The following is a 13,687-nucleotide window of genomic DNA, read 5'->3' as shown; positions in this document are numbered from 1 at the left end:
CACTGAAAGGTTGTCGGGAAGGAGCGCAACCGCTGATGGGCAGGACCTGCGGCACATGACTGCAGGGAGTGGAACCGGGGGCGGAGCAAGCTGTAGCGCTCCCGGAGAAGACAGCGGAGGATGGTGGGCACCGATAGAACAAGAGAAGTTCAGGAAAGCCGAGGTCAAAACCGAGAGGTCAGCAAGGTACAGGAGCGAGGTACAAAAGAGTAATCAAATACAAGGCCATGTGTCAGAAACCGGAGAGGGCAGCAATAGTACCAGGGGTACAGGCAGAACGAGTAGTTAGAATGGAGCAGAAGTCAGAAACCAGGCAGGACAAATGAGCACTTAAAGAATCAATAGACAACAGTAAAAACGGGGGACAGAACAGAGTCAGTAACAGGATAACACACAAGAGCAGGCACAAGCACACAAGGGTCAAACTGAAAAATCTTAACCCCTGAGGACCCTACCAAAACTTCCAAAAAATCTATGACCATAATCGGGTAAAGTGCTTAGTGCATCATCATGAATAAGGGCCAAGTCACACTCGCTACTATTAGTCAATCAAAAACAGAGTAAGGTGCTAGTGCATGATCACGTGTAAAATACAGATCATACTTGCTGCTATGGATTCCCACTCCTGAATGGCATCCACCCCTACATGCGTTTCAGCTGTCGCCTTTGTCAGGGAGTCACGCGTGTCTGGGTGGACATCATTCAGGAGTGGGAGTCCATAGCAGTGAGTGTGACTTGCATTTTACATTTGATCATGCACTAGCACTGTATAATATGCTTTTGTATAATTAGCATGAAAGTGTGTAATCCCAACAAAAGTTCTACTGTTAGTAGCAGTAAAGGTTTAAAATATAAGTTTTAATAATACTATTAATAAAAATATCAATACCAAAATTGCAAAGTGCGGGACAAACAGTTTAAAAAAAAAAACAAAAAAAACAAAACAATAATGGTACGAAAAATCAATTACGTCAGATCACCGTTTACGATAATGCTCTTCGGCATTCTGTTCCTAGTATGTGTGACACCCTTATCTACTCTCCTGATGAATGAGCAACACGAAACGTGTTGGAAGATCCACCAGCAAAGAGGGGAAACAGTCCAGGATGTGTGTTCATCCATGGATGACTGAGTGAGACTGTTCCACTTTTAACCCCTTCCCAACCTATGACTCATACGCTGCGTCATGAAAGTCGGTGCCAATCCGTCCTGTGACGCAGCGTATGCGTCATGGCGGAATCGCGTTCCTGCAGGCTGGGTGAAAGGGTTAACTGAAATTTCAGCCGACCTGCAGGGACAGGGGAACTTGTACTTTAGCCCAGGGGGGGGGGGGGGGGGTGGCTTAGCCCCCACTTGGCTACGATCGCCCTGGTGACCACTTTGTCACCACCTCCCAGATCTAATTGGAGCCAGCGTCCGTGACGCTAGCTCTCCATTCAGATGTGGAGGGGCGGAGAAAATCATGGCTGCCTCGCTGTCCAGCTTCATGACTTCCATGGAAGCTGAACAGCGAGGTGCCTGTATACTGCCCTGCCACATACAACGATCGCCGCCACTGAAGTGGCCGCCACCGCCAGGTGCTCCCCTCTCCTTCTCTTCCCCCCCCTTCTCTTGCGATGCCATGCCCCCGACCTTCGCTCCCTGCCCCCGGTGATCGCCCCCTCCTCCCTGCCCCGGAGATCACCCCCTTGCTGCTGCCGGCTCCATTTCCTCCTTCTGCTGCATCGCACCTGACAGCCCCCGCCCCAGTGATCCCCCTGATCTCCCCCCTGCCCTGTGGATCACCCCCTGCCCCGTTGATGTCCTCCCCATCCCCGCTGATCTCCCCTCTGCCCCGCGGATGTCCCCTCTGCCCCGCTGATGTCCCCTCTGCCCCGCTGATGTCCCCCCTGCCCCGCTGATGTCCCCCCTGCCCCGCTGATGTCCCCCCTGCCCCGCTGATCATCCCCCAGCCCCAGTTTATCCCATTAGGGTTGGGGCTAAAACTAGGGTTGGGATTAGGGTTAGGATTAGGGTTGGAATTAGGGGTAGGGTTAGGATTAGGGGTAGGGTTGGGATTAGGGGTAGGTGTGTGTTAAGGTTAGGGTTGGAGATAGAATTGGGGGTTTCCACTGTTTAGGCACATCAGGGGTCTCCAAACGCGACATGGCGTCCGATCTCAATTCCAGCCAATTCTGCACTGAAAAAGTAAAAGTGCTCCTTTCCTTCCCAGCTCTCCCGTGCGCCTAAACAGGGGTTTACCCCAACATATGGGGTATCAGCGTATTCAGGACAAATTGGACAACAACTTTTTTTGTCCAATTTCTCTTGTTACCCTTGGCAAAATAAAAATTGGGGGGGCTAAAAAACCCTTTTTGTGGGAAAAAAAATGATTTTTTTGTTTTCACGGCTCTGCGTTATAAATTGTAGTGAAACACTTAGGGGTTAAAAGTTCTCTCAACACATCTAGATAAGTTCATTGGGGGTCTAGTTTCCAATATGGGGTCACTTGTGGGGGGGCTTCTACTGTTTAGGTACATTAGGGGCTCTGCAAACGCAATGTGACGCCGTCAGACCATTCCAGTTGATTCTGCATTCCAAATGGCGCTCCTACCCCTCCGAGCTCTGCCATGCGCCCAAACGGTGGTTCCCCCTCACATATAGGGTATCAGCGTACTCAGGACAAATTGAACAACATCTTTTGGGAACCAATTTCTCCTGTTACCCTTGTGAAAGTAAAAAACTGCGGGCTAAAAATAATTTTTGAAGAAAAAAAAAAAAAGATTATTTTATTTTCACGGCTCTGCGTTATAAACTACTGTGAAGCATTTGGGGGTAAAAAGTGCTCACCACACATCTAAATAAGTTCCCTGGGGGGTCTAGTTTCCAAAATTGGGTCATTTGTGGGGGGGTTTCTACTGTTTTGGCACATCAGGGGCTCTGCAAATTCAACGTGACGCCCGCAGACCATTCCATCAAAGTCTGCATTCCAAATGGCGCTCCTTCCCTTCTGAGCCCCGATGTGTGCCCAAACAGTGGTTTACCCCCACATATGGGGTATCTGCATACTCAGGACAAACTGGGCAACAAATGTTGAGGTCTAATTTCTCCTGTTACCCTTGTGAAAATAAAAAATTGCTTTCTAAAATATAATTTTTGAGGAAAGAAAAATGATTTTTTATTTTCACAGGTCCGCATTGTAAAGTTCAAAGTGCTCACCACACATCTAGATAAGTTCCTTGGGGGGTCTAGTTTCCAAAATGGGGTCACGTGTGGGGGGTTTCTACTGGTTAGGCATATCAGGGGCTCTACAAACGTAACATGATGCCCGCAGACCATTCCATCAGTCTGCATTCCAAAACGTCACTACTTCCCTTCTGAGCCCCGTCTTGTGCCCAAACAGTGGTTCCCCCCCCACATATGGGGTATCGGCGTACTCAGGACAAACTAGACAATAACTTTTGGGGTCCAATTTCTCCTGTCACTTTTGTAAAAATAATAAATAGCTTGCTAAAAGTTAATTTTTGAGGAAAGAAAAATGATTTTTTATTTTCACGGCTCTGTTATAAACTTCTGTGAAGCATTTGGGGGTTCAAAGTGCTCACCACACATCTAGATTAGTTCCATGGGAGGTCTAGTTTCAAAAATGGGGTCACTTGTGGGGGAGCTCCAATGTTTAGGCACACAAGGGCTCTCCAAACGCCACATGGTGTCCGCTAACAATTGGAGCTAATTTTTCATTCAAAAAGTCAAATGGCGCTCCTCTTCCGAGCCCTGCCGCGTGCCCAAACAGTGGTTTACCCCCACATGTGAGGTATCAGTGTACTCAGGAGAAATTGCCCAATAAATTTTAGGATCCATTTTATCCTGTTGCCCATGTGGAAATGAACAAATTGAGGCTAAAAGACATTTTTTGTGAAAAAAGTACTTTTTCATTTTTACGGATCAATTTGTGAAGCACCTGGGGGTTCAAAGTGCTCACTATGCATCTAGATAAGTTCCGTGGGGGGTCTAGTTTCCAAAATCGGGTCACTTGTGGGGGAGCTCCAATGTTTAGGCACACAGGGGCTCTCCAAACGTGACAAGGTGTCCGCTAAAGATTGGTGCCAATTTTTTATTGAAAAAGTCAAATGGTGCTCCTTCCCTTCCGAGCCCTGTCGTGCACCCAAACAGTAGTTCCCCCCCCCCACATATAGGGTATCTGCGTACTCAGGACAAATTGTACAATAGCTTTTGGGGTCTAGTTTCTCCTTTTACCCTTGGGAAAATAAAAAAATTGTTGCTAAAAGATCATTTTTGTGACTAAAAAGTTAAATGTTCATTTTTTCCTTCCATGTTGCTTCTGCTGCTGTGAAGCACCTGAAGGGTTAATAAACTTCTTGAATGTGGTTTTGAGCACCTTGAGGGGTGCAGTTTTTAGAATGGTGTCACTTTTGGGTATTTTCAGCCATATAGACCCCTCAAACTGACTTCAAATGTGAGGTGGTCCCTAAAAAAAAATGGTTTTGTAAATTTTGTTGCAAAAATGAGAAATCGCTGGTCAAATTTTAACCCTTATAACTTCCTAGCAAAAAAAAAGTTTCCAAAATTGTGCTGATGTAAAGTAGACATGTGGGTTATGTTATTTATTAACTATTTTGTGTCACATAACTCTTTCGTTTAACAGAATAAAAATTTGAAAATTGCGAAATTTTCAAAATTTTTGCCAAATTTCCATTTTTTTTCACACAAAAAACGGAAAAATTATCGACCTAAATTTACCACTAACATAAAGCCCAATATGTCACGAAAAAACAATCTCAGAACTGCTAGGATCCGTTGAAGCGTTCCCGAGTTACCTCATAAAGGGACACTGGTCAGAATAGCAAAAAACGGCAAGGTCTTTAAGGTCAAAATAGGCTGGGTCATGAAGGGGTTAATTCTAGCATAAATATGCCAAGCTAGTGTTATGGCTGCACCTTGACATAAAGGTATACAAGTATGAATGTGATGCCTGTAATCTATTGTCATGGTGCTGAGGCCAGATTCTTTGTGGGCTTATGCTGCTGATGTCAGAACTATGGCTAATATATACAACCCCTGGCAAAAATTATGGAATCACTGGCCTTGGAGGATGTTCATTTAGTTGTGTAATTTTGTAGAAAAAAGCAGATCACAGACATGGCACAAAACTAAAGTCCTTTCAAATGTCAACTTTCTGGCTTTAAGAAATACTAAAAAAAAAAAGAACAACAAAAAATGTGGTAGTCAGTAATTGTTACTTTTTTAACCAAGCATAGGGTAAAAATTATGGAGTCACTCAAGTCTGATGGAAAAAATTATGGGATCATGAAAAACAAAAAAACACTCCAACACATCACTAGTATTTTTTTTTTGCACCGCCTCTTGCTTGCAGTCTCTGAGCCATGGACTTACTGAGTGCCAAACAGTACTCTTCATCAATCTGGCTCCAACTTTCTCTGATTGCTGTTGCCAGATGAGCTTTGCAGGTGGAGCCTTGTCATGGACCATTTTCTTCAACTTCCACCAAAGATTTTCAATTGGATTGAGATCTGGACTATTTGCAGGCCATGACATTGACCTTATGTGTCTTTTTTCAAGGAATGTTTGCACAGTTTTTGCTTTATGGCAGGATGCATTATCATCTTGAAAAATGATTTCATCATCCCCAAACATTGCTGGGGTAAGAAAAGTGTCCAAAATATCAACATAAACTTGTGCATTTATTGAAGATGTAATGACAGTCATCTCCCCAGTGCCTTTACCTGACATGCAGCCCCATATCCTCAATGACTGTGGAAATTTGCATGTTCTCTTCAGGCAGTCATCTTTATAAATCTCATTGGAATGGCACCAAACAAAAGTTCCAGCATCATCACCTTGCCCAATGCAGATTTGTGATTCATCACTGAATATGACTTTCATAAAGTCATCCACAGTCCACGATAGCTTTTCCTTAGCCCATTGTAACCTTGATTTTTTTCTGTTTAGCTGATGTTGATGGCTTTCATTTAGCTTTTCTGTATGTAAATCCCATTTCCTTTAGGCGGTTTCTTACAGTTCGGTCACAGATGTTGACTCCAGTTTCCACCCATTCATTCATAATTTTGTTTTGTTCTGCATTTCCTGTTTTGGAGACATATTGCTTTGTTTCCGGTCTTGATGCTTTGTCTTGTTTGGTCTACCAGTATGTTTGCCTTTAACAACCTTCCCATGTTGTTTGTATTTGGTCCAGATTTTAGACATAGCTGACAGTGAACAACTGACATCTTTTGCAACATTGCGTGATGATTTATCCTGTTTTAAGAGTTTGATAATCCTCTTCTTTGTTTCAATTGAAACAGCTCTCCAAGGTGTATTCACTCCTTTTTAGGCTATGTGCACACGTTGAGGATTGGGGTGCAGAATTTTCCGCACAAAATCCGCATCTCCTGGCAGAAAACGCAGATGCGGATTTTGTGCTGTTTTTTTTACCCCTGCGGATTTCTATTATGGAAGGGGTCAGAAACGCTGCAGTTCCGCACAAAAGTAGTAGAAGTCTTTTGTTCCACAGCGGTTTTCATGCGGATTTTTCTGCACCATTAGCACAGCTTTTTTTTTTTTTTATATTGATTTCCATTGTACTGTAAATCACTGTGTAGAACTGCAGCTTTTCCGTGCGGAAAAATCCGCTGCGGATCTGCAGTAATTCCGCATCGTGTGCACACAGCCTTAGATTCAGACTAACGAGCAGATCTAATTTGATGCAGTTGTTATTTTGGGAATGAAAATTTACAGGGCGATTCCATAATTTTTTTTTCCCCTCATAATTGAGTGACTTCATAATTTTTACCCTGTGCTTGGTTAACCCCTTCAAGACGCAGCCCTTTTTCATTTTTGCGTTTTCGTTTTTCACTCCTTTCCTTCCCAGAGCCATAACTTTTTTTACTTTTCCGTCAATATGGCCATGTGAGGGCTTATTTTTTGCGGTACGAGATGTACTTTTGAACGACACCATTGGATTTACCATGTCTTGTACTAGAAAACGGGAAAATAATTTCTAGTGTGGTGAAATTGCAAAAAAGTGCAATCCCACTCTTGTTTTTTGTTTGTTTGGCTTTTTTGCTAGGTACACTAAATGCTAATACTGCCATTTTGATTCTCCAGGTCATTACGAGTTTATAGACACCAAACATGTCTAGGTTTTTTTTTACTTAAGTGGTGAAAACAAATTCCAAACTTTGCTAAAAAAACAAAAACGAATTGAGCCATTCTCCGATACCCGTAGCGGTTTCATTTTTCAGGATCTCTGGTCAAGTGAGGGCTTATTTTTTACGTTTTTAATGATACCAATATTGTGGAGATACATTATTTTGATCGCCCGTTATTGCATTTTAATGTAATGTCGCGGCGACCAAGAAAACGTAATTCTGTTTTTTTAAAGTTTTTTTTTTTTTTTTTTTCTCGCTACGCCGTTTAGCGATCAGGTTAATGTTGTGTTTTTTTTTTTTTTTTTTTTTTTATTGATGGATCGGACGATTCTGAACGTGGCGATGCCAAATATGTGTAGGTTTGATTTTTTTTTTTTTTTTTTAAATTGTTTAAACTTTTATATATATTGTATATACTCGAGTAAAAGCAGACTCTCTCCCCCCCCCCCCCCCCCCCCCTAATTTTGCCACAATAAACTGGGAAAACTTATTGACTTGAGTACAAGCCTAGGGTGGAAAATGCAGCAGCTACCGGTTAATGTCAAAAATAAAAATAGATACCAATAAAAGTAAAATTAATTGAGACATCAGTAGGTTAAGGGTACCGTCACACTATACGATTTACCAACGATCACGACCAGCGATACGACCTGGCCGTGATCGTTGGTAAGTCGTAGTGTGGTCGCTGGAGAGCTGTCACACAGACAGCTCTCCAGCGACCAACGATGCCGAGGTCCCCGGGTAACCAGGGTAAACATCGGGTTACTAAGCGCTGGACCGCGCTTAGTAACACGATGTTTACCCTGGTTACCAGCGTAAAAAAAAACCAAACACTACATACTTATATTCCGGTGTCTGTCCCTTGCCGTCTGCTTCCCGCACTGACTGAGCGCCGGCCGTAAAGTGAAAGCACAGTGGTGACGTCACCGCTGTGCTCTGCTTTCACTTTACGGCCGGCAGTCAGTGAGTGCGGGAAGCAGACGGCAAGGGACCTGACGGACACCGGAATGTAAGTATGTACTGTTTTTTTTTTTTTTTTACATTTATGCTGGTAACCAGGGTAAACATCGGGTTACTAAGCGCGGCCCTGCGCTTAGTAACCCGATGTTTACCCTGGTTACAAGCGAACGCATCGCTAGATCGGTGTCACACATACCGATCTAGCGATGACAGCGGGAGATCCAGCGACAAAAGAATGTTCCAAACGATCTGCTACGACGTACGATTCTCAGCAAAATCCCTGATCACTGCTGCTTGTCAGACACAGCGATATCGTATGGATATCACTGGAACGTCACGAATCGTACCGTCGTAGCGACAAAAGTGCCACTGTGTGATGGTACCCTAAGTGTTTTTGAATATCCATATTGAATCAGGAGCCCCATATAATGCTCCATACAGTTCATGATGGGCCCATAAGATGCTCTATATAAAAATGTGCCACATATAATGATCCATACAGTTCATGATGGGCCCATAAGATGCTCTATATAAAAATGTGCCATATATAATACTCCATACAGTTCATTATTGCCCCATAGATGCTCCATATAAAGCTGTGCCCCATATACAATGCTCTGCACCGTTCATTATTGCCCCATAGCTGTGCCATATAGTGCTCTGCACCGTTCATTATTGCCCCATAGCTGTGCAATATGGTGCGCTGCACCGTTCATTTTTGTCCCATAGCTGTGCCATATAGTGCTCTGTACCTTTCATTATTGCCCCATTGATGTACCATAGAAAGCTGTGCCATTGCTGCTGCTGCAATAAAAAACAAACAAACACATGCTCGCCTTTCTTGCTTGCAGCTCCCAGCGTCCGGTCCCGGCGTCTCTCCGCACTGACTGATCAGGCAGAGGGCGGCGCGCACACTATATGCGTCATCGCGCCCTCTGACCTGCACAGTCAGAGCGGAGAGACGCCGGGAAGATGGAGCCACGCCTGGCGTGTGGAACGGGGATAGGTAAATATGACATACTTACATGGTCCCGGCGTCCGGCTCCTTCTCCCGCACAGCTGATCTAAGGTGCCGCAGCCTCTTCCTCTATCAGCGGTCACCGTTACCGCTCATTAGAGAAATGAATATGCGGCTCCACCCCTATGGGAGTGGAGTCCATATTCATTTTTCTAATGAGCGGTCCCACGTGACCGCTGAAGAGGGGAAGAGCTGCAGCACCCGAAGACCGTGGGACGGCAGGGGGAGCGCCGGGACTAGGTAAGTATGCCTCAGCGCCCTCTCCCCCTCACCCGCCGACCCCACCGCCGACCATGACTCGAGTATAAGCCGAGAGGGGCACTTTCAGCCCAAAAATTTGGTCTGAAAATCTCGGCTTATACTCGAGTATATACGGTATATATATTTTTTCATATATTTTAAAACATTTTTTTTTTATTTTTGCCATGCTTCAATAGCCTCCACATGGGAGGCTAGAAGCTACCAGAGCCTGATCGGCTCTGCTACATAGCAGCGATCATCAGATCGCTGCTATGTAGCTGAATTACAGGCTTACTATGAGCGCCGACCACAGGGTGGCACTCACAGCAATCCGGCATCAACAACCATAGAGGTCGCAAGGAGACATCAGGTTGTCATGCCGACTCATCGCTGTCCCCTGATCATGTTACGGGGTCGGTGATGCGAGAATTTCCGGCCACCTGGCAGGAAGCGGTAGTTAAATGCCGCTGTCGGCGTTTGACAGCGACATTTAACTAGTTAATAGCGGCAGGTGGATCGTGATTCCACCTGCTGCTATTGCGCGCCGTAGCCCACATCAAAGGGGGAGACACGACATGCGCAGTACTAGCATGTCGTGAAGGGGTTTAAAAAAAATTAACCATTACTGACTAACACTTTTTTTTGTTCTTGATTTCTTTTTGTGTTTCTTAAAGCCAGAAAGTTGCCATTTGAAATGACTTTAGTTTTGTGCCATGTCTGTGATCTGCTTTTTTTTTTTCTCTACAAAATGAAACAACTGAATGAACATCCTCCAAGGCCGGTTATTACATAATTTTTGCCAGAGGTTGTAGTATACTGTTATTCAAGTTCCTAAGGTACAAGGTGGGCAGATCCCCGTTACTATTATCTCGTTAATTTACGGCTACATACAATGATGCTGGGGTTGTCCAAAAGCTCATGGGTATCTCAGTGATAACCTTTAGCTTATGCATTTATTGTAAGCAGATGCTGCAATTTTAGCTTTAAAGTATGGTACATCAAATGATCCATGGCTAATGCTGTGAACTCTAAACAGTTACTCTCCTGCTCAAACACCTCCGTGAAGATAGTGAGTTTATTGCTCTGGATAATAATGGTGACTGCTGGTGCCTGTAGTAAACAGTAGTATCTGCCGTACCCTGGTGATTTGTGATCTCAAGTATTGGATCAACCAAATAATACTTTGAACCTTCACCACAAATTAATAGTGTATAGTGAACGGTGATCAGACATAATTGATTTTATTGTACTATTGTTGTTTTTTTGTGGCATTTTGTCCCTCACTTCACACATTTGGTATTGATATTTTTATTAATAATGGCATTAAAAGTTATGCTATTTGGGATGCTGTCCGCTATTTCATCCCTCTTCTCCACTAGATTTCTAAAAATTAACATGGACAAAAAAGAATTCATTATCTTTCCCCATCTCACAAGAACCCCCCCCACGGACCTATCCATTAAAGTGAATGGCTGCCCACTCTCCCCAGTCCCACAAGCTCGCTGCCTTGGGGTAATCCTTGACACTCATCTCTCTTTCAAAACACATATACAAGCCCTTTCCACTTCCTGCCGACATCAACTCTTTGCATTCCTAAACCAAGAATCTGAAAAAACCCTACTCCATGCCCTCATCATCTCCCGCCTTGACTACTGAAACCTCCTGCTCTGTGGCCTCCCCTAGAACACTCTCTTACCCCTCCAATCTATTCTATACTCAGCTGCCCAACAAATCCACTAGTACCCCCGCTATTCCCCGGCCTCTCTCCTCTGTCAATCCCTTCACTGGCTCCTCATTGCCCAGAGACTCCAGTACAAAACCCTAACCATGACAATCAAAGCTATCCACAACCTGTCTCCTCCATACATCTGTGACTTCGTCTCTCGGGATTTACCTGCACGCAACCTCTGATCCTCACAAGATCTTTCTCTACTCCCCTCTTATCTCCTCTTCTCACAATCGCATACAAAATTTTTCTCGCTCATCACCCCTACTCTGGAACTCTCTACCATAACATAGACTCTCGCCTACCATCGAAACCTTAAAAAAGAACCTGAAGACCTACCTCTTCCGACAAGCCTACAACCTGCAGTAACCACCGCTCGACCAAACCGCTGCACGACCCTCGCCTACTGTATCCTCACCCATCCCTTGGAGATTGTGAGCCCTCGCAGGCAGGGTCCTCTCTCCTCCTGTGCCAGTCGTGACTTGTATTGTTTAAGATTATTGTACTTGTTTTTATTATGTATACCCTTCTTCACATGTAATGCGCCATGGAATAAATGGCGCTATGATAATAAATAATAATAATAATAATAATAATGATGCACTAGCACTTTACATTATTATGTCTCTGAAACCAGTCAGCCACTTCACTATATGCAGCAATGCACAATTTGATGTACTAGCACTTAACTTGATTCTATGGTTTTGATGCAGGACGTTATGTATTATATTATGTGTAGTGAGATACATTATAGTGTACACTGACACTCATCTATCAGTATGATATTTTTATACATAATATGGCTCCCACAAGTTATATGTTTTTATTCTCCTGAGTGTGTGCCCTTTGTTTTTATGGCTTACATGGTATTTGTGCTGTAATCCCTGAATGTCTCTCTGAACTGCATTTTCTCTATCCCCATGATGGCACCATGGAGAGAGGGGTCCGCCCCCAGGGACAGGAAACCTACAGATGAAAAAGGGCGTACCTCTCTCCCACATCAGTTGGTTTCCTGTCCCTGACGGGGAACCTACAGCACGTACCTGAAGGATTCTTCGTGGGATTCCAGGGAGCTGGCCGGTCGGTTCCTGACAGGGGGCGCCCTGTCACGGCTGGTTGCAGCGGGTTTTCTCCCCCCTTTTATTCCGACCCTGAAGCACCACCGCTGGGGTCGGCGGGCCCTGTGGGTGAGTGTGTCAGGGGAAGGCAGTGAAGAGGTTCCAGCCTGCCTTCCCCGTGTAAAAAAAAAAAAAAAAAAAAAAAAAAAAAAAAAAAAAAGGGAGGAAGGAGGCAGGTGACGGCGGTCACCGATTCAGCCTCTGTACCGCTAGTCGGTACATGGAGGTAGCGGTGGCTATCTTTCCATGGCGGGCACAGGAGCTCTAGAGCGGAGCGCACCGCCGATCACCGCCGCCCAAACCTGAAGTGCGGGAGCAGGCGGAACGAGAAATCGCGCGCACAGGCGTCCCCAATAATACCTTCCCTATAGGACGCCTGTGCCGCGAACCGGAAGTGACGCGCACGCCTGCGCAGATGGTCGCTTCTGCCGGCGGCAGATTCAAAAACAGAGTTCCCTAAGGTGTAAGCGTGGAAATCCCCTCTTTGTTGGAAAACTGCAGAGTGGAGCCACTATGAGTGGTAGAGAGGAGCAAGAGGCAAAGGAGTGTGCACAACTGTCACCTGAGCAATTACAGGTGCAGCGGCACCCGCGTTCACAGCACCAGCGGAAGGGAAATGCTTCGTCCCAGCAGCGCAGCAGCAGTGGTCGCTCAGGGTCACAACGCAGCCAAGTCTCTGGGAAATGTACACGACCGGCGACGAATCCAGTGGATGTAGTCCCGAGGCCAGAGACGGTATCTCTCATTCACAAGGGGTGAGTGATCTACGTGAAAGTAATAATGTAATATGAGATTACTTTTTTCTTCTAGGGAAGAAAGTGTACAACTAAATCAAAGCACAAAGTTTGTGCGATATGTTCGGAAGAACTACCTTCCTCCTGGGAAAAAAAGCTATGCGGGTCTTGCATAGAAAAAACCATTCAGGAGGAGTCCCCGGCGTTCGCATCAGACCTGATGAAACATTAATAAAAAATCAGGTGGAGAGTGCCCTCAAAGGCATTAAAATTCTGAAGGAAAGACGTAGATCAGGTCATAAATCTCCTGAACCCAGCATAAACGAATCAGAAAGTGAAACATCTGACTCTAATGATTCATCAACATCCGAGACCTCTTCACTATCGTCAGAAGGGGGACGCAGTTGCTTTCCCATCGAAGAGACAGACGCACTGGTAAAGGCTATTAGAACAACCATGGGTCTGGTAGATGAACGTCCCAAAAGAACAGCACAGGACATAATGTTCAGCGGATTAGAACAGAAGAAAAGAAGGGTATTCCCGATAAATGAGAAGATTCATTCTTTAATCAAGAAAGAATGGAAAAAAACGGATAAAAAAGTTCTCTTGACTCCTAAGAGAAAATACCCGTTCGACAACCCAGCCTGCTCATCCTGGAGCAAGGCACCCAAACTGGATGTGGCCATAGCAAAGGCCTCCAAAAAATTTGCCCTGCCCTTCGA

The 13,687-nt window shown here is 44.8% G+C and overlaps 1 protein-coding gene across 1 annotated transcript in view; it reads left to right on the top strand.

The window, feature by feature from the left end:
* The window catches only part of TULP4 (TUB like protein 4), an 860,077-nt gene that overhangs the window by 54,255 nt on the left and 792,135 nt on the right, over positions 1-13,687 (top strand). The gene's annotated exons all lie outside the window — the stretch shown is intronic.

Source organism: Ranitomeya imitator, chromosome 5, assembly GCF_032444005.1.
Source record: "Ranitomeya imitator isolate aRanImi1 chromosome 5, aRanImi1.pri, whole genome shotgun sequence".
In the NCBI taxonomy this organism is placed as follows: domain Eukaryota; kingdom Metazoa; phylum Chordata; class Amphibia; order Anura; family Dendrobatidae; genus Ranitomeya; species Ranitomeya imitator.
This window is presented reverse-complemented; position numbering and strand designations above follow the sequence as displayed.